Consider the following 27,566-nt stretch of genomic DNA (forward strand, 5'->3'; position numbering starts at 1 on the left):
GGAAGAGTGAAATAGATGATGAAGATTAAGGAGTGCACTTGTCATGAGGAGCACTGGGTGATGTACAGAATTGTTGAATCATTATATGTACACCTGAAACTAATATAACACTGTATGTTAAAAATTCTGGAATTAAAATACAATGCAAAAAAATGTTTAAACAGCTTGCTGTTTCATGAAGTTCACATTGGTGTTTGCATTCTTATTATACAACATTAGATCTGTTGAATGCCTTCTAGTATGACCCAATTCATACTTTTTTTTTTTGTTAATTTTGTGCCATAGACAAAATTATGTCAAGAAGTTAGGTGCTATGCAGTCATTCATAAGAGACCTGAATTTTAGTCAATAAATCAATTCTACATAAACAAATATTTGCATTCTGAGGTTAAGTTGGCAGACAATGCATGTGAACATCTTTAGAACTGTAGCAAAAGATGATTGTTTATTTGGTGTATTGGAAGAATATTTTTAAAAGAATGAATACTTTTGAAAAAATATTTGTTTATAACAAGTAGTTGAAATTATATAAAGGTAATCTAGGTGTTGATTGAGATCCTCCCTCTTGCCACTTTCAACTATAGAGAGGCAATAAAAATATAGTAGGCTGCCTGACAATCACAAAAGTTTAGGAGACAACCAAGAGCTGTAAGGTTCATCTCCTACATAAGGCCACTTTTTGATGACTGGGAGATGTGACTGTTTTTTCTAATGTGTAGAAATTAACATAGTCAGGAAAAGTGATGAAACAGGGGAATATGTTTCAGATGAAAAAACAAGATAAAACCTCAGAAAAAGGAACTTAATGAAATGAAGATAAGTGTTCAAAACAATGATCATACAGACAATCACTGAGCTTGGGAAAATAATGAAAGAAAAGATGTAAACTCCAACAAAGAGAAAATAAAGTATGAAATAGAAGTCAAAGAGTTTGGGGTGCCTTGGTATTTCGGTTGATGACCAACTTTGGCTCAGGTCGTGATCTCACAGTTTAGGGTTCAAGCCCTATATGGGGCCTTGCACTGACAGCATGAAGCCTGCTCTGGATCCTGTGTTTCCCTCTCTCTCAAAAATAAGTAAAAAAATTTTTTTAAAAATCCACAAGAGTTAACGATTACAACTGAAGTGAAAAATATGGTAGAGGAGTCCAACAAACTGAATGAAGCAGAAGAAAAAAAATCAATGAACTCAAAGACAGAACAGTGGAACTACCTAATAAGAGCAGCAAAAAGAAAAGGGAATGAAGAAGTGAAGATAGCATAAGGGACTTGGGAGAAAACATCAAGCTAATCCCTATTTACATTATAGGGGCCCAGGTTGGAGAAAAGAGAAATGGGGCAGAAAATTTACTTGAAGAAACAATGGCTGAAAACTTCCCTAACCTGGGCAAGGAAACAGAAATGCAGATCCAGGAAGCCCAGAGAGTTTCGAATGAGATGAGCCTTCTGAGCTGAAATGCAGGGAAAACACTTAGTAACAGGAAAACATATGAAAGTATAATTCTCACTGGTAAAGGAAAACACAGAGTAAAATTCAGAATAATCTAATATTATAAACATAGTACATTAATCACATATAAAGCTTGTATGAAGAATAAAAAATGTAGTGAAGATAATTATAAGTACAATAATTAGTTAAGGGATATACAAGATAAAAATAAATTATGACATCAAAAACTTAAACATGAGGGAGGAATAAAAATGTAGAGCTTTAGCATATAATCAATCTTAAGTTGTTGGAAACAAAACATAGACAGTGTTAAACTGTTTTATGTAAACCTCATGGTGAGCACAAAACAAAAAATTATACTAGATACACAAAAGATTGAGGAATCTAAGCATACCAGTACAGAATTTCATCATCACAAAGGAAGAGAGCAGCAGCAGAAGAAAGGAACAGAAGAACTACACAAAGGCCAGAAAACAACAAAAGGCAGTAAGTCCCTGCCTACTAATAATTACTTTAAATGGATTAAATTCTCCAATCAAAAGACAGAGTGGCTGAATGGATTAAAAAACAACCTAAAGACAGAGTGGCTGAACAGATTAAAAAACAACCTGTCTATATACTACCTAAAAAAGACTTACTTCAGATTTAAAGTCACACACAGAATAAAAGTGAAGGGATAGAAAATGATATTCCATGTAAATGGAAATCAAGAGAGCTGGAGTGACTATACTAATATTAGACAAAATAGACTTTAAGACAAAGACTATAATAAGAGGCATAAAAGAACATTATATAATAAGGGGACAGTATAAAAGAGTATATAATATTTGTAAATATTTATGCAACCAACACAGGAGCACCTAAATATATAAAGCAAATACTAACAGATCTGAAGAGAGAAACAGACTGAAATACAATAATAGTAAGGGACTTCAGTACCCTCATTTAATCAATGGATAGAATAGTCAGACAGAAAATCAATAAGGAAATATGGCCTTAAATGACATGTTAGATCAGATAAACTTTACTATTCAAAACTAACAGAATACACATTTTTCTCAGGCAAACATGGAACATTATTCAGAATAAAGCATATGTTAAGACTACAAGACAAGCCAAAACCAAAAACATTACCAAAACAAACAAACAAACAAACAAAAAACAAAACACTGCAGGCAAATATCTCTGATGAACATAGACACAAAAATCGTCAAGAAAATATTAGTAAACCTATTTCAACAATACATCAAAAGGATCATACACCATGATGAAGTGGGATTATTCCAGGTTCAACGTCTACACATCAATTTGATATGATCACCACATTAATAAAGAATTAAAATTCTGATCATCTCAATGGATGTAGAAAAGCATTTGACAAAATTCAACATCCATTTATGATAAAAACTCAAGGTGGATAGAAGGAATATATCTCAATATTAAAAACCATAAATGACAAGCCCACAACTAACATCATACTTGATGGGGAAAGCTAAAAGCATTTCCTCTACGAACAGAAACAAGACAAGTATACCTACTCCTGCCACTTTTATTCAACATAGTATTGGAAGTCTAAGCTAGAGCAATTAGTCAAGAAAAATAAATAAAAGTAATCCAAATTGGAAAGGAAGTAGTAAAACTGTTACTGTTTGCAGATGACATAATATATAGAAAACTCCATGAATAAAATGCATGGAAAAAAAAAACCCTCTTAGAAATATAAAACAATTCAGTAAGTTGCAGGATACAAAGTCAATGTAAAAATAGCTGTTGCATTTCTATACAGTGTGTAGCCTGCTTGGGACTCTCCCCCTCCCCCTCGTCTCTATCGAAATTATTAAAAAAATAAACTTTAAAAAAAAGTTTGTATCCCAAGGGGGAAAAAAAATTTGTAGTTATGTTTGGGGACAGATGTTGACTAGACTTATTGTGGTGAGTGGTGATCATTTTGCAATACATACAAACATCAAATCATTATGTTGTACATCTGAAGTTAGTATATATTAACTATACCTTAATGAAAAATAAAAATTAAAAAAATATTTTAAAGAATTTACAAGCCAGTTATTAAACTGCTGGTAGCTTGAAATTGGCCATGGTGGGAGGATGTGTACCACAGAAATCAGCAAACACTATAAATTAGGATTTTTTTCTTTTCTGCCTAAGAACTGGATTACCAGTGTACCACTACCCATTCTTTTGCTTTGCCTCTTTGGTTGAACAGCCAGGTGGGTACTAACTGAGAAGGCCTCTGTATCCCTTATTAGGGGTGAAAACAAGAGCTTAATTTAACAAACCCTACTTGGGGCCACCTTGGTGACTCAGTATTTTAAAGATCAGATTCTTAATTTCAGCTCAGGTCATGATCTTAGGGTGATGAGACTGAGTCTTACATCGGGCTCTGCATGCTGTTGGAGACCACTTGAGATTCTCTTTCCCTCCCTCTAAAATAAAAAACAAAAACAAAAACAAAAACAACCCTATATATATATATCCATGTCAATGTCAGCTTTCTACCAATAAGAAATAGCCATTGAAAGATCTGATCATTCTTTCCACAGAGACTGTTTGTTACTCTGGTAAATTATCATAGGTCCCTTTGGAGAAACATTAATACTGTCTAGACTTACTGGGTATTGCAGGGGCCTTCCTCAAGAGGACCCAGCCACCTTTGTTAATTGGTTGGCTCTTAGATGGAGAACTGAGACAACTAAAAAAACTAGGGGAGGGTTTGATTATTTTCCATTGTAATGACATCCCTCTGCTCCTCCATTTTTGTGTTCTGTGGGTTTTTATACTTCTAGAAAAAGTTGCAAGGATAGATCAAGGCTCTCCTGTTTACCCTGTGCAGATTGCCCAATTGTTTATATTTTGCCCTTCCTGCTTTCCCATCGTCTTTCTCTCTCCATGTGTGTGAACATTTTTTTTTTCCTGAATCATTTGATAGTAAGTTGGAGATAACATGTACCCTTTAGCCCTAAATATTTTAGTTTTTATTTCTTAAGAAGATATCCTGTTAAAAAAAAGTTTATTTATTTTGAGAGAGAGAGAGAGAACAAATAGGGGAAGGGTGGAGAGAGAGAGAGAATTCCAAGCAGGCTCTGCACCATCAGTGCAGAGCCTGACACGGGACTCAAACTCAGAAACCATGAGATCATGACCTGAGCCAAAATCAAGAGTCGGTCACTTAACTGAGCTGCCCACGTGCCTCAGGACATTCTTTTAATAACCATAGTATAACTGGGGTGCCTGGGTGGCTCAATTGGTTAAGCATCCAACCTCTGCTCAGGTCATGATCTCACGATTCATGAGTTTGAGCCCTGCATCAGGTTCTCTGCTGTCAGCAGAGAGCCTGCTTGGGATCCTTTCCACTTTTCCCTCACTCTCTGCTTTCCCCCCACTCACATGTACCATGTGCACGCACCCTTTCTCTCTCAAAATAAATATTAAAAAACCCCACAGCACAACTATCAAAATAAAAATTGAGAGTAATATAATCTTGTTATTTAATCCAAAGCCCATATTCAGATTTAATCAGTGGTCTCTGTAATGTTTTTCAAAACTGTTATATTGTCCAGTTCAGGTTCTAATCTAAGAATACATACTACATTTAGGTATTCTGTCTCATTAGCCTCCATTACTCTGAAAGAGTTCTACAGGTTTCAGTTTCTTTTTTTAGTTTGAGCTTTGTGAAGAATAGAGGGCAATTATTTTATAGAATGTCCCTCAACTGAAATTTTTCTGGTATTTCCTTGTGATTAGATGTAGATTATGCATTTGGGGGGGCATGGATATGACAGATGAGAGGTGAGATCCTTCTTCTGGCATTATATCAGGAAATGCATGGTATCAATTTGCCCCAATTATTGGTAATACTAGCTTTTATTACATAGTTACAGTGGTGGTGTCAGCCTGTGGAGGTTTCTCCATTATAAAATTCCACTCTCTTCCTTTGTTCCTACGTAATGTGTAGGGAGATATGTACTTTGGCTTTATGCAATTATCCTGTTCTTCATTTAATTTTCGCCCTCTTGTTTTAATATTTACTGTTGGTTTTCTAACAACATTGATTTTCTTTTATTTTTTTTTAAAGCTGGCATTTAGCTTCAATAAAACAATACACCAATGCATGCATATAAATCACTATGGATTTATGTATGCAACATTTTTTTCTTGAATGAGTTAAAATTCATTGCTCTCAATATTTATTTTGATGGTCCTAGATTGACCATTGTGAGTCCCTCAAGATGATGATTCCTGTGTCTTTTTCACATGTCCCATAATTCCTAGATCATTTTTCTTTCTAGCATAACAAAATGTTCCAGTCTTCCATACTTTTCTCTTCCTCAGCTCTAAAATCAGTCTTTTCTCTTAGAAGCCTAGGTTCCTTTTAGTGGAAAAAGGTGTTGAGGAACAAATATTTGACCTCTAGCCTCTAGGTGTTTGCATTATTCTTGGTACGTAATCACTTATAGACCTTTGCAACAGACTGAACAAGTTAAAAAAAAAAAACAAAAAAAAACAACCTCCTCTGTAAACATGGTATTTCATTAAGGAGACCATGCTGAGTCTTGCCCCTGTTATTGCTCTAGAAATAAGGAGGAGGGGCGCCTGGGTGGCTCAGTTGGTTAAGCATCTGACTTTGGCTCAGGTCATGATCTCAGCGTTTCGTGTGTTCAAGCCCTGTGTCGGGCTCTGTGCTGACAGCTCAGAGCCTGGAATCTGCTTCAGATTCTGTGTCTCCCTCTTTCTCTGCCCCTGCCCCCCCTCTCCACTCTGTGTCTCTCTCTCAAAAATAAATATACTTTAATTTTTTTTTTAAAGTGGGGTTGTGAGAATGGCAAACTTCATATTTCAGGGTATTTGCCTTATTTGGGGACTTTGCATGTGATTATTCTGGACAAATCAGTTTATTTGTTGCAATAGTCTAAAGGAAAAATAGCCATGGTTCATAGTGATATAAAGAGTTTAAAATAAATTACTTTTCTTTCTGGAGTAAGGGCTCTAAAAGATATTTTTCTCTAAGCATTTAGAATCAGAATTTAAACTGTTACAAATTACAAAAATGACCCTGAAAACTGTCTTAGTTTACAAGTAAGTATATTTATTAAGACACAAAAAGTTATTCATCTATGGTGTTGGAATTATGTATGGTAGAATCCAAAGTAGAATATTTCACTTGGTTTAATGGTTGTTTAACATATATATTTTATCATAGCAGCCATTATATATTTTAAATTTTTTTTAATGTTTTTATTTATTTTTGAGACAGAGGGAGACAGAGCATGAGCAGGGGAGGGGCAGAGGGAGGGGGAGAATCTGAAGCAGGCTCCAAGCTCTGAGCTGTCAGCACAGAGCCCGACGCGGGGCTCGAACTCACGGAGTGTGAGATCATGACCTGAGCTGAAGTCGGACACTCAACTGACTGAGATACCCAGGCACCCCAGCCATTATATATTTTATACTGGATGACTGAATGACTATTCAGAGAAAGACTACTCTGTATTCTTCATACATAGGACAAACATAACCTTTCTGCTCCATAATATTAAGCATTTGATTGTAAAGGCACATACTAATTCTGTGTGGAATTTGACATCTGTATAACACACATTATCCAGTTACCAAAGGAAAATGAAGCTGGCAAGTGTGTTGCTGGTCCACAGCTATGTAAATATAAACATTGTGAAGGGGTAAAGTTTTATTTCGGGGTCATTTTTATCTCCCTACATGTTTGTGTCTTTCGATCTGCTCTCATTTTAATGTCATCAGGCAATTTTCTGCCTCCTCTCTGGAAAAAATTGATGGCAATATATTTGTAGTGAAACCTTAGAAGTCAATTTTGTTTTTCATACCCACGTATTCTCTTTTCAGTGACTTTATAAATCTTTGTTTTTCCTGTTTATCTAGAGTCCTCTGACACCACACTTCAGTGAATTCTAGTTTTCTTCCTACCTGGCAGTAGTTTTTGCTAGTGGCTCTCCAAGGACCATGAGAATATCTGGGAAATGTAACTTGTCTGTGGAGTAGCACAAATTTGGCTCTATATCCATCTGAAAAAATTTTCTAGCAGCACAGTTAATTGGCTCAGAGATACCAGACGAGGGTTGTATATTTTCAGAATAAAGGCTAGGTATATATTTAGAGAGAGTTTAAATAATTTTGATGTGATTTCATATTTATTTATATAACTTAGACTGTGAAAAAAATTTAGTTACAAGCATAACAATTTGATTATTCACATAGAGTAATGATGTTTGGGTTAGGTTCAGTGTATAGAGTGAGTTCAACCTTGTAAAGTTTCTGTATTTTACCCACACTATGTAAGGATATAACAACTTCACACAGACTTTGAATGTTAGAGATATAAGCTAATATCTCAGAATGATAAATGAGATATTTCCAGTTCTTAACAGAGGAGCCAGGCCCCAAATGAAAATAGAGGTGTTCTAAAGATAGCAACAAACAATTGTAGACAAATATTTTTCAGGATTTGTTAGAAGGCTATACAATAAGCTCTGCCATACTTGACTATTAATCAAATATCATTCCCTTTCTCAATCTGATCATTCCTACGTGATTGCAGAGAAAAGGAGGAATAAAGGTATAGATCATCTTTTTGCTCCTTCAAATTCCTTAAACCACGGGTCTAGCCTAAAATGGAGAAGAGAATATATTCTGTCTATTTGTATTGTGTCTAAATTGGAAACATGCTCTTTTATCACTAAACCTTCACTTTGTGTCCCTTAAGAACAAAACATTCCCTTACATAACGATTACATAATTATCGAAATCATGATATTTAACATTGGTACATTACCTAATCCACAATCCATATTAAAAGTTTGCATACGACTGGATGGGTGGCTCAGTCACTTACGCATCCAACTCTTGATTTCAGCTCAAGTCATGATCTCACAGTTTGTGAGTTTGTGAGGCTCTGTGCTGTCAGTGCAGAGCCTACTTGGGATTCTGTCTCCCTCTTTCTCAAAATAAACACTTAAAAAAGTGTTGCATCAGAAGTACCAAAAAAAGTTTTTATTTTTCTTCTTCCCTTTATATCTTTACCATGTTTTATATGTGTGTGTGTGTGTGTGTGTGTGTGTATATATAACATATATATATATATACATATGTATATATAGATGTGTAAATGGTATACATATATACATATATAGGGTAAAAATATATATATTATTATATAGGTCTACTCTTGTGGAATATCTCTTAATATGGATATGTCTAATGTTTACTCATGACCAGTTTCAGCTATTACCTCTCTTGTGGAATATCTCTTAATATGGATATGTCTAATGATCAGTTTCAGCTATTACATTTTTGGCAGAAATATCACACAAAGTATATGATGTCCTGTTCAAGGCGTCATATAAGAGACACATGATGTCAGTTTATCATAACATTGTTGGCATTAATTTGATCATGTGGTTAAATGTTATCTGCAAAGTTTACCTATTGTGATATCAGTATATTTACCTTCATTATTAATAAATAACTTGTGGGGAGATACTTTGAAGCTATGTAAATATTGTGTTTCTTATCATACATATGCTCTCCATCATTAGAGAATTTTATTGATGATTTTCTAATTCTATCATATCTTCTATAATTATTGGTTGACATTGTACTGTAAGGAATAACCCCTCCTAGCTGCAGTGTTTCATGAATTCCTATTTTACTCAAGGGTCTTTAGTTCCTTATCATTATGGCTTATGTTTGATGCTTGAAATATCCTAGATTGTCCAGTTTCAGTGCCTTCAAGCTGGAATCTATATACTTTTTATATGTTCCCATCATTTTTTTTTTATTATTTAAAACTTTTTTTTTAATGTTTATTTTTGAGAGACAGAATGCAAGCGGGGAGGGGCAGAAAGAGAGGGAGACACAGAATCAGAAGCAGACTCCAGGCTCTGAGCTGTCAGCACAGACCCCAATGCGGGACACGAGCCCACAAACCATGAGATCATAACCTGAGCTGAAGTCAGATGCTTAACCGACTAAGCCACCCAGGCGCCCCTTCCCACCATTTTTTTAAGATTTTATTCATTTATAGCATAACAAGATGTTCCAGGAATGATTCACTTTTCCTGCATTTATATTCAACTTTTTTTCCCCCCAAGAGTCCAGTTTCCCCTTTATGGAGAATGACCTTTAGAAAACAATATCTGGTCTCTAAAACTGCTCATTGTTACTGGTATATCATTGTTTTTATGTTTTCTCAGTAGACAAAGCTGAAGAATCTTCTTCAATGTTATCCCTAACTCCTCTTATTTTTTAATTAATTTACTTGTTCAAACCTAAATAATATGCAAAGTACTTTAAGAATTGATAACCTATGCCATTGCAAATATCAAACTTAACAATTGTAGTTTAGGTAAATTTTACATATAGTAAAGTGTTCAAATTTTAAATGCACTTTTTCTATTTTTAACAAGTGCATATGCCTATATAACCCACGTCTTATCAAGACATAACCATTTCCCAGAATCCAGAAAACTCCCCTCTGCCCTCTTCCTATCAGAAGAGCTAAATCGGAAATGAGATTAGAATTATAAAGTGTACTGAACTGCATTTTAATAACCAACATGGCTGATAAATTATGAAGAAGTTTCCAAGATTTACTCTAGAGAAAGGAAAACATTTTTTGTTCATTTATATGCTAAAACATGATTAAAATAAGTGATTGGAAAATATAAAAGTATTTTGTGTACTGCTTTACTGAACAACATGCCATTACACAAGTTTTGACTTCAATAAATCCAATCCTCTTTCTTTACAGCTAAGACTACTGAAGCTGAGAGGATCTAGAATTACCTTAGTTCACAAAGTGGCTTTATACTCTCAATAGGATTAAATGTTATGGATTTCTGCATACAACTTGAATATTTTTTTCATACCCTTCTTAAACAGAGGTCTAGTTTAGCTCCAGTTTAAAAAAAAACAAAACCTATCCAGGTTATCAGTTCAACCTCATGACTGTATAACAAGCTCCAACAAAATCTCATTCAATTTCTCATTAGCATATCACTGGGTACACAGTAAAAGATCAAAACCTGCAGCACAAAAGCCCAGACTGACAGATTACTTAATGAGGGAATCTGGAAGGAATGGACATAAATTGTAAAGCAGATTGAATTTATTAACAATTAAATCTGCTTATGCTTCAACACAAAATGAACCTTGGGTTCACTTCATGAAACAGAGTATAATAGATGTTGCCAATTTATTATCAAATCTTCACTCCCTTTCTATAACAGAATTAATTGATGGACTTTCCAATTGACTTTACCATGGATGGCTTTTACTAGAATGGGCAGAGCATCTTTTGCTGTCCCATTTATTTTGACTTGGATTGTGTTACTTGCTTTGGCCAACAGATTGTGGACAGATGTAACAGTGCACCACTTCCAAGCAAAGATTTTAAGTATACTGTTTCCATTTGCTCCCCTTGGACTTCAGGTGTCCATAAGGAAGGAGGAAGACACTTAGATCTGAAAAGGTACTCAGATGACCAACAGATCAAGACGCAGGCAAAATAAATGTAACTCTAAGCCACTGAGATATTGGGGTGGCTATTTTTGCTATTGTTTCATAGAAAAAAAAACAGGTTAATGCACAGATATTACCTGGAAATAACGCAAAATGTTCAGTACCAATTTCTGACTTATATTTTGTGTCCCTATCTTCCTACCCCTCAACTTCTGTTTGGAGAAGAGGTGTACTCTGTTATTTTCAGCTCACATTGCAATGGTTGCTGCATACAGGCAGAGAATTCAAATTAAAAAAAAAAAAAAGACTTCTTGGTTTGAATGGGCAATTGTTAAATGGTACAATAGACCACTGAGTAGTTCAGGATATTGTACAAAATACAAGTACCAGATGAACATAACTTTAGGTAAGTGCTGCCCCTTAGGTAAGTCTTTGAAAATAGCATAGTGTGCCAGTAATAGTAGTCTGTCATACACTGTGTCTGTCTATAAGGATAGAAAATAATAGGACAGATGTAAAATGCCACCTGATAGAAAAAATGCTGATGAAATCTTAAAGAATCAAGTGGGCTGAGGACATCAGTGTACATTCCAGTTATAGATCTGAAAAAAGACTTCTATAGAAATGAAGAGAGATTGAGATCAAGAAAATGTTTTTATTCTTCCTATTGGCACACAATGAGTCTTGACTGATGATGAGTAACTGGAAATACCGTTTTTTTGTTTGTTTTGTTTTGACTAATCATATGTAAGGAGAAAAGTAATGCAAAAAAACATCAGGCTTATGAAAAATCAGTGTTATGTGTATGAAGAAAGGTGTTGGAAAAAGCAGTCAGTAAACCAAAAAGAAAAAAATCCTCTGAATAGAATTCACTACTAACTACAAAGAAATTTCTATGAAACCATTTGATAACCCAATGGTATAAAATAATACAGAAAGAAAATAGAAAAAGAGAAGTTCACAAAAAGGACGAGTTATTTATAAATAACAGTAAAGATGTGAAAAAGGTGACAAGGAGATTATATATATACATATACACGTACACACACACACACATATACACTCATATTTGGCAAAATAAAGATTAGGAAAAATGACACTTAATGCTATGATAATATCTTTTGGAAGCATGTGTCACAATTTAAATTGTTCCCATTTTTGAATTTAAGGGGTTTCCAATTTTTGAAATTTAAAGGTTTTTACTTTTGAAGATATTAACATTTTTATTTTACATGACCATTTTCTTTCTTTATGAAATTTAAAATTTTTTTTTATTTTTTAGATGTCTATAACCTTTTATATGTATGACTATGGACAACAGTAATTGCACTCTTAAATCCCTTTCCTCTGATGATAAATAAGACTTTATTTTTTAATATATAAAATATTTCTATTCTGATTATTTCCTGATTATACTGCATAAATTCAACACCATATAACTTCAAAAGGTTTACTCATGTTCCACAAAATATACGATTTCCCTCTCAAATATTGATAAATTGCTGTTATGCTGGTTGTACTAATTTATATACTCCTATAAACAATGCCATTTGTCAGGCTTTTGCCAACAGTGAGTATTTTATCATTTTTTTAAGTTTAATTATTTTCAGAGAGAGAGAGTGATAGCATGAGCAGGAGATGGGCAGAGAGGGAGAGAGAGAGAGAATCTGAAGCAGTCTCTAAGACTCTCAGCACAGAGTCCCATGCAGGGCTCGATATCACAAACCATGAGATCATGACCTGAGTCAAAATCAAGAGTCGGGTGTTTAACCCACCTAGCCACCCGGATGCCCCAACACTAAGTATTTAAATTGTTTAAGCCTTAGGAATTTGATAACGTTATAGTAATCCAGGGACCTTTCTGAAACTCCTGGGAAAGAGAAGCTCTCTTTCTTATACGGTGGAATTGGGAAGCTATAAGCCTGTTATAGTCAACACCCCATGGGAGACAAAATAAAGCTCACACAGAAGAAACACACACACGGTAATTTTGATGACATCACCTGAATTTTAGTAGTTTGTATTACTTCAAGCAGTATCCCAGATTATTTTATTTATATGTAAGTGAATTCCTTTGTCTTAAGGAAAAAAAGTTTGAGTTGGAATTCTGTAATTTACAATAGAACGAGGCATACTAACACATAGGTAAATGGTTATTATTTTCATCTATGTAATTTGAATATTTTATTGTGATTACAACTTGTGTTAGCATTGTGAATTATACTAAATATGTTCAAATATACATTTGCAATCTAAGTTTTTCAGAGTTTTGATTTCAGCCATTTAAAAGCTCTCCAATGAACTTGACTTTGCCTTCTGTTTTCAACATCAGTTTTACTCTGATACTCACATATTGGGATTTTAAAATAGATTTTCTTGTTTTGTTCTTGTCAACTATGCATATAGTGCATGAATGTCTAGTAATGAAGTATGTATGAATTCTACTTTGTTATTTCTGTTTTTTACATACAGAAAAATAAATTATAAACTTAGCCTCTGAAGAGAGCAAAAATAGATGTTCCACTTCCTTAAACAGCAAGCTTATTTTGTAATTTTTCATTGAATTCCTTTTTTGTTGTAAACAATCCTATCACTTATTCTAGGGAAATAATGTATTCCATCTGAAATAGGATTTCCTTTTTTCAGAAATACACTGGCAACTTAAGAAAAATCTCAGATACATCAATGCAGTTGTGAAATGCTTTGACTTTAATTTAACTATTTCTAGTTATTAAACAAAAAATTATGGTATGATTGATGTTTCAGAGTTCATCAATTCATTTTGACCTCAGATACATTTGCACATTTCAGTTTTTTATTTATACTCTATTTTTACACAATAATCTTTTCAGATAAAATGCTAATATAAATGTGTCTTCATCTAGGATGCTTGGAGTCTTTATGTATAATTATCTATTAAAAAAGGGAGAATTCATAATTATAGCCAACTGGACTGAAAGCAAACACAGCTTAGCCATAACAGTAGGGTACATGCAGCACACATAGGAGATAGCTCTAGAGTGCCTGGTTCTGATGACCAGGGGGCATGGTGTTATAGGGCAACATAGTATCTCTTCTATGCAAGGCCACTACTTTCAGGACCAGGAGACATAGAGGACCTACCTAATACAAATAAAAAAACACAAAGACTTAGACAAAATGAGGAGACAGAGTAATGTATCCTAAATGAAAGAATAGATAAAAATAACAAGCTAAATGAAATAGAGATAAGCAATATACCTGATAAAGAATTCAAAGTAATGGTCACAAAGATACTCACTGGAATTGAGAAAAGAATGGATAATTTTAGTGACTTCAACCACAACAACAAAAATATGAAAAAGAGCCAGACAGAAATGAAAAATTCAAAAACTAATAAAATATATTAGAAGTCAATAGCAGATTAGAGGATGCCGAATAGATCAGCAATCTGGAAGATCAGCACAATATAGTTCCATGCAAGCAAGCAGGAGAGAAAAAAGAAAAAAAAAGAACAATGGAAATAGGTTAGGGGAACTCAGCAACAAGATCCAGAATAATAATATTTGCATTACAACCATCCAGAAGGAGAAAAGAGGGCAGAAAACTTATTTGAAGAACTAATAGTTGAAAACTTCCCCTAACGAAAGGAAGATAGCATACATCCAGATTCAGGAAGCACAGAAAGCTCTTAAGAAGACGGACTTAAAAGGTCTACACCAAGACAGATAATATGTCAAGTAGCAAAATGTAATAATAAAGAGTGAATTTTAAAAGCAGCAAGAGAAAATAGTTACATACAAGGAAAACCCTATAAGGGTATCAGCTGATGTTTCAGCAGAATCTCTGCAGGCCTCGATCTCGCGGTCCGTGAGTTCGAGCCCCACGTCGGGCTCTGGGCTGATGGCTCAGAGCCTGGAGCCTGTTTCCGATTCTGTGTCTCCCTCTCTCTCTGCCCCTCCCCCGTTCATGCTCTGTCTCTCTCTGTCCCAAAAATAAATAAACGTTGAAAAAAAATAAAAATTAAAAAAAAAAAAAAGAATCTCTGCAGGCCAGAGGGAGTGGCATGATATATTCAAAGTGCTAAGAGGAAAAAAAGAAACAAAACAAAACAAAACAAAACACCCTGCAACCAAGGATACCCTATCTCAGAGTTATCATTCAGAATAGAAGGAGAGATAGAGTTTCCCAGAAAAGCAAAAGTTAAAATGGTTCATCACCACTAAACCAGCTTTACAAAAATGTTAAAGGAACCCTGAGTACAATGAAAAGGCCATAAAAGTAAGAAAATTATGAAAGGAAAAATTTCCAGAGATAAGTGCAAATATATAATAAGGGTAGTAAATTAATCACATACAAAGCCAGTATGGATACTAAAACACAAAAGTAGCAAAAATCACTTATATCTACAAAAAGCAGTGAAGACATACACAAACAAATGTAAAATATGACATCCTATACCTAAAATGTGGAGAGAGGGAGAGTAAAATTTAGTGCTTTTAGAATGTGTTCAAACTTAAAAGACCTTTAACTTAATATAGACTGCTATAGACATATGATATATGAACCTAATGGTAACCACAAATCAGAAACCTATAATAGATACACACATTAAGAAAAGAGAGAGAAAGAAGCCAAACATAACACTAAAGAAAGCTGTAAAACCACAAGAAAGAGACCAAGAGGAGGATAAAGGAACAGAGAAGAATTAACAAACAATAGGAAAACAAATAACAAAATGGCAGTAAGTATATACCTATCAATAATTACTTCAAATGTAAATGTACCAAATTCTTCAATCAAAAGACGTAGGTGAATGGAAACCAATTTGACAATAAATTTCATATATTAAAAAAAAAAGATGTAGGTGACTAAAGGTATCAAAAACAAGACTCATCTGTGTGCTGACTGTAATAAACTCACGTCGGACCTAATGATATACGCAGACTGAAAGTGAAGGGCTAGGAAAAAAAATACACCATGCAAATGGAAGTGAAAGAAATCTGGGGTACCAGTACTTATATCAGACAAAATAGACTTTAAAACAAAGACTGCAAGAAGAAACAAAGAAGTTCACTACATAATGAAAAGAAACAAGCAAGTAGATAAAACAATTGTACATATCTATGCACCCAACATAGAGGCACTAAAATACATAAAACTATTATTAACAGACATAGGAAGAAAATGATGGTAAACAATAATAGCAGGGGACTTTAAGACCACGCTTACATCAATAGATAAAGACAAAAAACAAGTAAACAGATACTTTAAACGACACATTAGACCAGATGGACAGATCTCAAAACAGCAGACAACACACTATTTTCAAGATCAAATGGAACATTCTCCAGGACATCTTACATGGTAGGCTATAAAATAAGACTTAATAAATTTAAGAAGACTGAAGTCCTATCAAAATCTTTTCTGACAAAAATAGTATAAAACTAGAAATCAATTACAAGAAATAATCTGGAAAATACATGGAGACAAATAAAAATAAAAACACAGCCCTCGAAATCTTTGGGAGGCAGAAAATAGAGTTTTAAGAGGGAAGTTTATTGCAATACAGGCCTACTCAAGAAATGAGAAAAATCTCAAAAAACTAACCTTACCTGAAAGAGCTAGAAAAAGAACAAGAGAAGCTAGTAGAAGGAAAGAAAAATAAAGATTAGAGCAGAAGCAAATGAAATAGAGATGTGAAACAAACAATAGAAAAAAGCAAAGAAACTAGGAGCTAATTTTTTGACAAAATTAATAAATAAGCCAGAGAAACAAGAAAAAAAAAGGACTCAAACAAAGGAAATCAGAAATGAAGGATGAGAAGTAATAACCAACACCACAGAAACACAAAGAATTATAAGAAAATACTATAAAAATCATATTCCAACAAATTGTAAAAGAAATGGATACATTCCTAGAAATATACAATCTCCCAAATTGAATCAAGATAATACAGAAAATGTTAACAGATTACTACTATTGAAATTAAATCAGTAATTCAAAAATTCCCAACAAACAAAAGTTCAGGAACAGACAACTTTACCACTGAATTCCACCAAACATTTAAGGAAGAGTTAATACATATTTTTCTCAAAACATTTCAGAAGAAAGAAGGTAAAATTGAAAAATTCGTTCTATGAGACCAGCATTTGTCTGATATCAAAACCAAAACACATTACAAACAAACAGACAAAAAACACTACAGGCCAATATCTCTAATGAACATAGATGAAAAAATTCTCAACAGAATATTAGCAAACAGAACTCAATAATACATTTAAAAAATCATTCATCATAACCAACTAGGATTTTTTCCAGGGATGTGAGGTCATTAAATATTCACAAATCAATGTGATGCAACAAGAGGAAGGAAAAAAAATACATATTTCAATAGATACAGAAAAAAATATTTGACAAAATCCAATACTGCTCATAATATTTACAGGGAACATACCTCAACATAATAAAGGCCATATATGAAAAACTCACAGCTAAAATCATATTCAGTGGTGACAGCCTACGAACATTTCCTATAAGATCAGGAATAAGATAAAGATGTTCAGTCTCACTACTTTTATTCAACATAGTATTGGAAGTCCTAGCCACAGCAATCAGATGATAAAAATAAAAGACATCCAGATTGGTAAGGGAAAGTTAAACTGTTACTATTTACAGATGATATACTCTATATAGAAAGCCCTGAAGATGTCACCAAAAATCTATTAAAACTGATGAATTAATTTAGTGCAGGTGCAGGATATACAATACACAGAAATTGGTTGTGTAAAATAAAGTTGCAAAAAGGATATTAAGAAAACAATCCCATTTACCACTATATGCCTAGGAAGAAAAAATTTAACCAAGGAGGTAAAAGATTTGTATATGCAAACTATAAAAACTGATGAAAGAAATTAAAAGACTAACACAAATGGATAGTCTACACTCATGAATTAGAAGAATTAATATAGTTAAAATGTCCATATTATCCAAAGCAATCTACAGATACAATGTAATTTCTATCAAAATTTGAATGGCATTGGGGAGCCTGGATAGCTCAGTTGGTTGAGCATCCAACTCTTCAGCTCAGGTCATGATCATGAGATTGGGCCCCAGATTGAGCTCTGTGGTAAACGTGGAGCTTGCTTGGGATTCTCTCTGCCACCCCCCTCAAAATAAATAAACATTTTAAAAATTCCAATGGCATTTATCACTAAAGTACAACCAATAGTCCCAAACTTTGTATGGAACCACAAAGGACTCAAAATAGCCAAAGCAATCTCGAGAAAGATTAACTATAAAGCTATAGTAATCAAAACAGTATGGTACAAAATTGGCATGTACTAGTACAAAAATTGGCATGTAAATCAATGAGACACAATAGTGAGCCCAGAAATAAACCCATGCTTATGTGATCAATTAATCTATAGCAAAGGAAGCAAAAATATACAACAGAGAAAAGACAGTCTCTTTAACACATGATGCTAGGAAAACTGGACAGCTAAATGCAAAAGAATGAATCTGAGCCACTTTCTTATACCGTAAAGAAAAACAGAAAGGAATAAAACCTAAATGTGAGACATGAAACTATAAAACTCTTAGAAAAAAAAAAAACTAAGCAGTAATTCCTTTGACATCAGCCATTTCTAGACATGTCTCCTCAGGCAAAGGAAACAAAAACAAACAATCAGGACCACACCAAATTAAAAGCTTTTGCACAGCAAAGGAAACCATCAATAAAATGAAAAGGTAACCTACTGAATGGGCGAAGATATTTGCAAATGATATATCTGATGAGAGGTTAATATTTAAAATACAGGAGGCACTTCTACAATTCAACATAATAATTTTTTTTAAACAGGAGCAGAGCACCTGGATATTTTTGTAAAAAAGACATGCAGATGGCCAATAGACACATGAGAAGATGCTCCACATCATTAATCATCAGAGAAATGCAAATCAAAGGTACAATGAGATATTACCTTACACCAATCAGAATGGGTAGAATAAAAATAAAGAAAAGAAATAACAAGTGTTGTCAAGGACATAGAGAAAATGGAACCTTTGTGCACTGTTGGTGGGAATATAAAACGGTGCAGTCACTGTGGAAAACAATATGGAAGTTTCTCAATTAAAAATAGAAATACCATATGATCCATTAATTCCACTACTCGCTATTTACCTAAAGAAAAATGCTAAATCAAAAAGATACACATATCCCTATGTTTACTGCAATATTATATATAATAGTCCAGATATGTAAGTGACCCAAATGTTCATTGATAGATGAATGGATAAAGAAAACATGGTGTGTCCTGTGACTTTGCTGAATTCATGTATCAGTTCTAGCAGACTTTTGGTGGATTCTGTTGGGTTTTTCATGTATAATGTCATTTGCAAAAAGTGAAAGCTTGATTTCATCTTTGTCAATTTTGATGCCTTTTATTTCCTTTTGTTGTCTGATTGCTGATGCTAGCACTTCCAACACTATGTTGAACAACAGCGGTGAGAGTGGACATCCTTGTTGTGTTCCTGATCTCAGGGAGAAAGCTCTCAGTTTTGAGGGTGATATTAGCTGTGGGCTTTTCATAAATGGCTTTTATGATGTTTAAGTATGTTCCTTCTATCCCGACTTTCTCGAAGGTTTTTATTAAGAAAGGATGCTGAATTCTGTCAAATGCTTTTTCTGCATCAATTGACAGGATCATATGGTTCTTTTCTTTTATTAATGTGATGTATCACATTGATTGATTTGCAAATGTCGAACCAGCCCTGAAGCCCAGGAATGAATCCCACCTGATCATGGTGCATAATAATTTTTTTTTTTTTTTGCTGTTGAATTCGATTTGCTAGTATCTTATTGAGAATTTTTGCATCCATATTCATCAGGGATATTGGCCTGTAGTTCTCTTTTTTTGCTTCGTCTCTAGTTTAGGAATCAAAGTAATGCTGGCTTCATAGAATGAGTCTGGAAGTTTTTCTTCCCTTTCTATTTTTTGGAACAGCTTGAGAAGGATAGGTATTATCTCTACTTTAAATGTCTGGTAGAATTCCCCTGGAAAGCCATTTGGTCCTGGACTCTATTTGCTGGGAGATTTTTGGTAACTGATTCAATTTCTTTGCTGGTTATGGGTCTGTTCAAGTTTTCTATTTCTTCCTGTTTGAGTTTTGGAAGTGTGTGGGTGATTAGAAATTTGTCCATTTCTTCCAGGTTGTCCAGTTTGTTGGCATATAATTTTTCATAGTATTCCCTGATAATTGCTTGTATTTCTTAGTGATTGGTTGTAATAATTCCATTTGCATTCATGATTTTATCTATTTGGGTCATCTCCCTTTTCTTTTTGAGAAGCCTGGCTAAAGGTTTATCAATTTTATTTTTTTTAAAAAACCAACTCTTGGTTTCATTGATCTGCTCTACAGTTTTTTTAGATTCTATATTATTTATTGCTGCTCTGATCTTTATTATTTCTCTTCCTCTGCTGGGTTTGGGGTGTCTTTGCTATTCTCCTTCTATTTCCTTTAGGTGTGCTGTTAGATTTTGTATTTGGTATTTTTCTTGTTTCTTGAGATACAGACCTGGACAGAAATCAGTTGCATTCTTATACACTAATACTGAAGCAACAGAAAGACAAATAAAGAAACTGATCCCATTCACAATTGCACCAAGAAGCATAAGATACCTAGGAATAAACCTAACCAAAGATGTAAAAGATCTGTATGCTGAAAACTTATGAAGGAAATTGAAGAAGATATAATTGCACCAAGAAGCATATAATTGTACCAAGAAGCATATAATTGCACCAAGAAGCATAAAATACCTAGGAATAAACCTAACCAAAGATGTAAAAGATCTGTATGCTGAAAGCTTATGAAGGAAATTGAAGAAGATATAAATAAATGCAAAAACATTTCGTGCTCATGGGTTGGAAGAATAATATTGTTAAAATGTCAATACTACCCAAAGCAATCTACACATTCAATGCAATCCGAATCAAAATTGCACCAGCATTTTTCTCGAAGTTACAACAAGCAATCCTAAAATTTGTATGGAACCACAAAAGGCCCCGAATAGCCAAAGTAATTTTGAAGAAGACCAAAGCAGGAGGCATCACAATCCCAGACTTTAGCCTCTACTACAAAGCTGTAATCATCAAGACAGCATGGTATTGGCACAAAAACAGACACATAGACCAATGGAATGGAATAGAATAGAAACCCCAGAACTAGACCCACAAAAGTATGGCCAACTCATCTTTGACAAAGCAGGAAAGAACATCCAATGGAAAAAAGACAGTCTCTTTAACAAATGGTGCTGGGAGAACTGGACAGCAACATGCAGAAGGTTGAAACTAGACCACTTTCTCACACCATTCACAAAAATAAACTCAAAATGGATAAAGGACCTAAATGTGAGACAGGAAACCATCAAAACCTTAGAGGAGAAAGCAGGAAAAGACCTCTCTGACCTCAGCCACAGCAATTTCTCACTTGATACATCCCCAAAGGCAAGGGAATTAAAAGCAAAAATGAACTATTGGGACCTCATCAAGATAAAAACCTTCTGCACTGCAAAGGAAACAATCAACAAAACTAAAAGGCAACCAACAGAATCGGAAAAGATATTTGCAAATGACATATCGGATAAAGGGCTAGTATCCAAAATCTATAAAGAGCTCACCAAACTCCACACCCGAAAAACAAATAACCCAGTGAAGAAATGGGCAGAAAACATGAATAGACACTTCTCTAAAGAAGACATCCGGATGGCCAACAGGCACATGAAAAGATGCTCAACATCACTCCTCATCAGGGAAATACAAATCAAAACCACACTCAGATACCACCTCACTCCAGTCAGAGTGGCTAAAATGAACAAATCAGGAGACTATAGACGCTGGCGAGGATGTGGAGAAATGGGAACCCTCTTGCACTGTTGGTGGGAATGCAAACTGGTGCAGCCAGTCTGGAAAACAGTGTGGAGGTTCTTCAAAAAATTAAAAATAGATCTATCCTATGACCCAGCAATAGCACTGCCAGGAATTTACCCAAGGGATACAGTAGTGCTGATGCATAGGGTCACTTGTACCCCAATGTTTATAGCAGCACTTTCAACAATAGCCAAATTATGGAAAGAGGCTCAATGTCCATCAACTGATGAATGGATAAAGAAATTGTGGTTTATATACACAATGGAATGCTATGTGGCAATGAGAAAGAATGAAATATGGCCTTTTGTAGTGATGTGGATGGAATTGGACAGTGTTATGCTAAGTGAAATAAGTCATACAGAGAAAGATACCATATGTTTTCATTCTTATGTGGATCCTGAGAAACTTACCAGAAGACCACAGGGGGAGGGGAAGGAAAAAAAAAAGGTTAGAGAGGGAGGGGGCCAAAACATAAGAGACTCTTAAAAACTGAGAACTGAGGGTTGATGGGGGTGGGAGGGAGTGGAGGGTGGGTGATGGGTATTGAGGAGGGCACCTGTTGGGATGAGCACTGGGTGTTGTATGGAAACCAATTTGACAATAAATTTCATATTTAAAAATACATAAATAAATAAATAAATAAATAAACCTTGAAGAAATAAAAGAAAAGAAAACTTTGTGTATAAACACACAGACATATATATACACACACAGTGGAATACTACTCAGCCATAAGACAAGTATGAGATCATGCCATTTGTGACATGATAAACCTAGAGGATATTATGCTAAGTGAAATAAGTCAGAGAAAGACATAAACATATGATTTCATTTATATGTGGAATCTCAAAAACAAGACCCATACAGAGAGCTGATAGTTGCCCAAGGGGAGGGAGTGGGGGATAGACCAAATGGGTGAAAACAAGTAGCAGATACAGGCTTCTAGTTATGGAGTGAATACATCATGTGGATAAAAGGTGCAGCATAGGAAATATACTCAATGGTAGTTTAATAGAACTGTATCATGGCAGATGGTAGCTATACTTGTGGTGAGTATAACATAATGTATACTCTTGTACAATCACTAGTTTGTACACCTGAAACTAATGTAACATTGTGTGTCAACTTCAATTAAATACACAAAGGTGGGGGCTAGGTGCCTCTGTCTGTTAAACATCTGACTTAGGTTCAGGTCATGATCTTGAGGTTCGTGGGTTTGACCCTCATATCAGGTTCTGTGCTGACTGCTCTATTTCTCTCAAAAATAAATAAACATTAAAACAATTTACAAAAATACAAAGGGAACAAGGATAAAATCTAAAAGGAGTAGTTGTCTTGAATGAAGTGGACCTTCACTGATTACCTAAAATGGCAGATCATAATCAATAATAAACTGATAACAAAACAGCAAAGTATATCTTGAAGTTACTAAAATTCAAGGACAGAGTCTTATAAGCATTTAGCTTTAAGAACCCAGCTATAGTAGGAAGAAAAATTATTTTGGCCATGACTTCTCCAAAAGCAATGGAAAGTGCCAGAAAGTTATTAAATATCTGCAACAGAAGTAGTTGTCAGAGTGAGGTCTGTGCTCCTTAGAGGGCTCTAAAAACTTTCGGTGACTTATAAGGTCAACTGTTTTGTTTGTTTTTTAAAGTTTATTTATTTTTGAGGGGGTGGAGAGGGCATGCCCCTGTATGAGAGGGAAGAACAGAGAGGGAACCCAACCAGGCTCTGCATTGACAGTGCAGAGTCTGACATGGGGCTTGATCTCATGAACCATGAGATCATGACCCGAGCTGAAATCATGAGTTGGATGCTTAATCAACTGAGCTACCCAGGTGCCCCTAAGATCAATTGTTTTGGGTTTTTTTTAATAGATATATTAAGATATCAATTTTTTTTCATTTTCTATGACTGCATAAAAGAGATTTTGAGAGACTATGTGACATAGGATATTGCAGGAGATTGCAGAAGTGGAGAGGAGTGTCCATTCATTTTCTATTAAACTGAATATTCAATAGATTTGCAAGAGTTTAAAATGGTGTGGTCAGAAAAGATGTTTGATGCAATGTTAATCTTCTTAAATTTATTCATACCTGTTTTGTGGTTTTACAGTATGTACTGTTGAGAATATTCCATGTATGCTTGAGAGGGTTTTATTTCTTGAATTAACAACCTTGAGTCAGACATTTCAATTTTCTAAACTCTGGTTGCTTTATTTATAAAATAAGCAATGTGCTATGGTTTTATAATTCCCAACACCACCCTCTCTGTGATTCTAAGTGGGGTTCCCTCTCTTGCCAGTACTGTCAGAATTTCTCTTCTGCAATTCATTCTCCCAGAGCATTTTCAGTGAGGGCTTCAGCAAATTAATGCATTTCCTCTTCTAGTTACATTTGCATTTCAAATGAGGACTACTGTAGAGATTTATGTTTGGTAATCCTTCCCCAAAACCCACACTATCCAGAAATATAGAAAAGGGTGGCCAAATAAGTGGAGGACATATTCTGGACATATTTAATATTTATTATACAGCAGGCATTCTGCTAGATACTGCGGTTATCTACAAAGGATATAGCAAGCAGCTAAACAAAGGGATAGCAAAGGTATAGCATAGAAGAAAAAGGTGCTTAACAGAACAGGCTAAGATAAATGTTACCAGAAGCATATGCAGAAATAAGTAAAGCTTATTGCCAGGGATCTGTGGGAGTTTCTCAGAAAACCAAATGACTAAAGGACATGTCCTAATTTCTAATAAGAAGAAGAATAGTTTATCCTAAGGAAGAGAAATATTAAAATTCTTTTCCTAATATCTAGCTTCTCCAAATAGAAGTCTTTGTATATATCCCTAACATTCCAACCAAATATTGATAGCTTGGTGATTCATTCATTCTACAAACATATGAAATATCCAAAGAATATCAAGAAAAGTAGAGCAAAACATCTTTATCTTCAAAAAGATCTCAATTGTCTATTTTTCACAGTCACTTTACTCTTACATATCTAACGTTTCTTCTGGTGAGTAATTGTGCCTGATGTTTTGTTTCCTCAACTTAATTTTCTCTCTGGCTCACTTCATCAGAATTGAGAAAGTACTTTTCCAAACTCTCATAAACTGCTGCTCATTTTTAAATATCACCCCCTCCCATCTTATATATTTTCTCTAGGTGTGTTTTAAAGAGTGAAGAGCCATGTTCAAATTCCAGATTTGTCAGCTGCATGCTAGGGAAACTTGGGCAAGCTGCTCAATTATTCTGAACATTCAATGCTTTATAAATTATAGGCACTGTATGTAAATTTTCAGCACAATACTTGGTACATAGTAGACATAACAATAACTAGATCAGTTCTCTATATGTAATGTGAAGGTTGCCTGCTCTCTCATACCACTGCAAGGTAGAGAATATACTCTGCCTCTACAGCTCCCAGTCACTGGTAATCTAATGTAGTGTTGAGGGAAATTCCTGCCAGGTTTTCACTGCTCCAAACTGAAAGATAGGGGAGCACTATGCAGCCTGATTCTGCCCAATCCTGTGTTCTTTTAACATTTTTTTTTATTATTACATCTGGAACTCAACTTTTGCAATTAAACATCATAAATGCATTGCCATTGTCAAATACTCTTTGGTTTTCCCATTAAAAAAAAATGGCTGTGAAGAAAATAGCCTCTTGTGTCTCACGCATGAATTGACGAAGACCAAAGGATATCAGATAAATATTCATAATATCAACTCTTCCTCCAAAGGTCACTTCCTCTCTTGAACCTTTCTTTGACCTAGATTCCTACCATTCTCCTCCTGTATTAAACATAAGTTCAATTTTATAGTCTTCACAGATATTTTCAGTACCTTCTTACCTCCTAGAAGAAAGCAAACTACGGACTTTGTGAGTGATGCACACTGGCATTTGGCAATTTACTTAAATACCAATTTGATTTGTGGAGCTTACTCATTTTTGCAGGAAGCATACAGTTCAGCAAGTAAAAGTCAGAATTATTTTCCGTATCACATGGATCTGACCACGTAAGATGAAAATAAAAGCAGCAAATGTGTTCATTAATTAATGGGGCTTAGGATGGTGCACGCCTCCCTTAGCCTGAAATGAGATCATGCGTTTCCCTTGAGATATGATCGAGTGACTTTCTGAATAAGGATAAAAGTGTTGTTTTTCTATCAGCTCTATTTTATAATTCTAGTAAAAGACTATCAAATTTTACTCATGATATTTTTAAACCTATTTAATAGTCCCAGTACTATTCTATGTTAATGACATAGTTTTACTAGGAATTGAAGTTGGGCTCAAAGGAGTATAATTTCCAAGGGCATATTTCATAGTACTTCATAAGTTATTTTATTCGTTCGGTCTCACTTTATTGGCCTCTTTAATATATTGGCTGTATTATAGTACAAGGCTCACAGTAGATCCAAACTCTTCTCACAAAGACCCTGTGTTTATATTTACTATGCTTTAATTCAAGGTGCCCTAAACATATTAAGGGTCCTGGTGGTTCGAATGACAATGTGAAAATTCCAAGGTTATTTAAGAAGGCAATTGATGTTACTATAGGGAAGAATAGCAGTTGCAAATACATATTATTATACATTTATTTAAATATTATTTTAGACCAGGTCCACAATGAATTATCCACATTTCCAAGTCCATAAAGCTCTAAAAACTAAAGGACTTGCTTTTACTTTTCAATTTTTTTGTTTGATGCCAAAATTCATTTAGCAGCTAAACCTGACACAAATAGAAATGAGGCTATTATCAAATTTTTATTTATCCCACTTAATATGAATGCTCCTATGTTTTGCTATAGATATATTAATGTAGAGAATATCGTCCAAGACTTTTCTGGGTATTACATAGTAAGTGGTATATATGTCATACTAAATTTAAAAATTAGTGTAGGATAGTACCCATAAAGAATAATATACATGTGTATTAGTTTTCTAGAGCTGTCATAACAAAATACCATAGACTGAGTGGCTTAAACAACAAAAGCTTATTTTCTGGATGCTAGAAGGCTAAGACCAAGGTGTTAGAAGATTTGGTTTCTTCTGAGACCTGTCTCCTTGGCTTGCAGATGACTGCCCTCTCACTAGACCTTCACATAGTCTTTTTATTGGGCACGTTTGCCCTTTTTTTCTGTATGGCCCAACCTCTTCTTCTTATAAGGATATCAGTCAAATTGGATTAGGGCCCATCCTAGGGGCCTAATATTAATTTAATCACTTCTTTAGAAACCTTATCTCCAAATACATTAACATTATTAGGTATTAGGGCTTCAACATATAAATTTTAAGGGGACACAATTCAGCCCATAGCAACATGTACAGTTTGGTAAAAGTTTCACACACACCATTGCTGGCACCACAGAACCCCCCTGTGTTCCCTTCTAGTCACCATCCATGCACCACCAAGGGGAATCTATGCTGACTTATATTTGCATAGATTAAATATTTTTTTCTCTTGTATTTTATATTAATGGAATAATATATGCTCCTGTGTTTAGCTTCTTTCAATTAGCTTCACACACAATGACTTGTATAGCTGTAGATGGTTTATTCAGATTATTTATAATAATTGATTTTACTGGTAAATCGGTTGTTCAATTTACCACTAATGAGCATTTGGACAGTTTCCAGTTTGGAATTACTGTAAATGACACTGCAATGAACTTTCTTTAACATGTCTTTTAAT

The sequence above is a fragment of the Prionailurus bengalensis genome, chromosome B4 (assembly GCF_016509475.1).
Source record: "Prionailurus bengalensis isolate Pbe53 chromosome B4, Fcat_Pben_1.1_paternal_pri, whole genome shotgun sequence".
Lineage (NCBI taxonomy): Eukaryota > Metazoa > Chordata > Mammalia > Carnivora > Felidae > Prionailurus > Prionailurus bengalensis.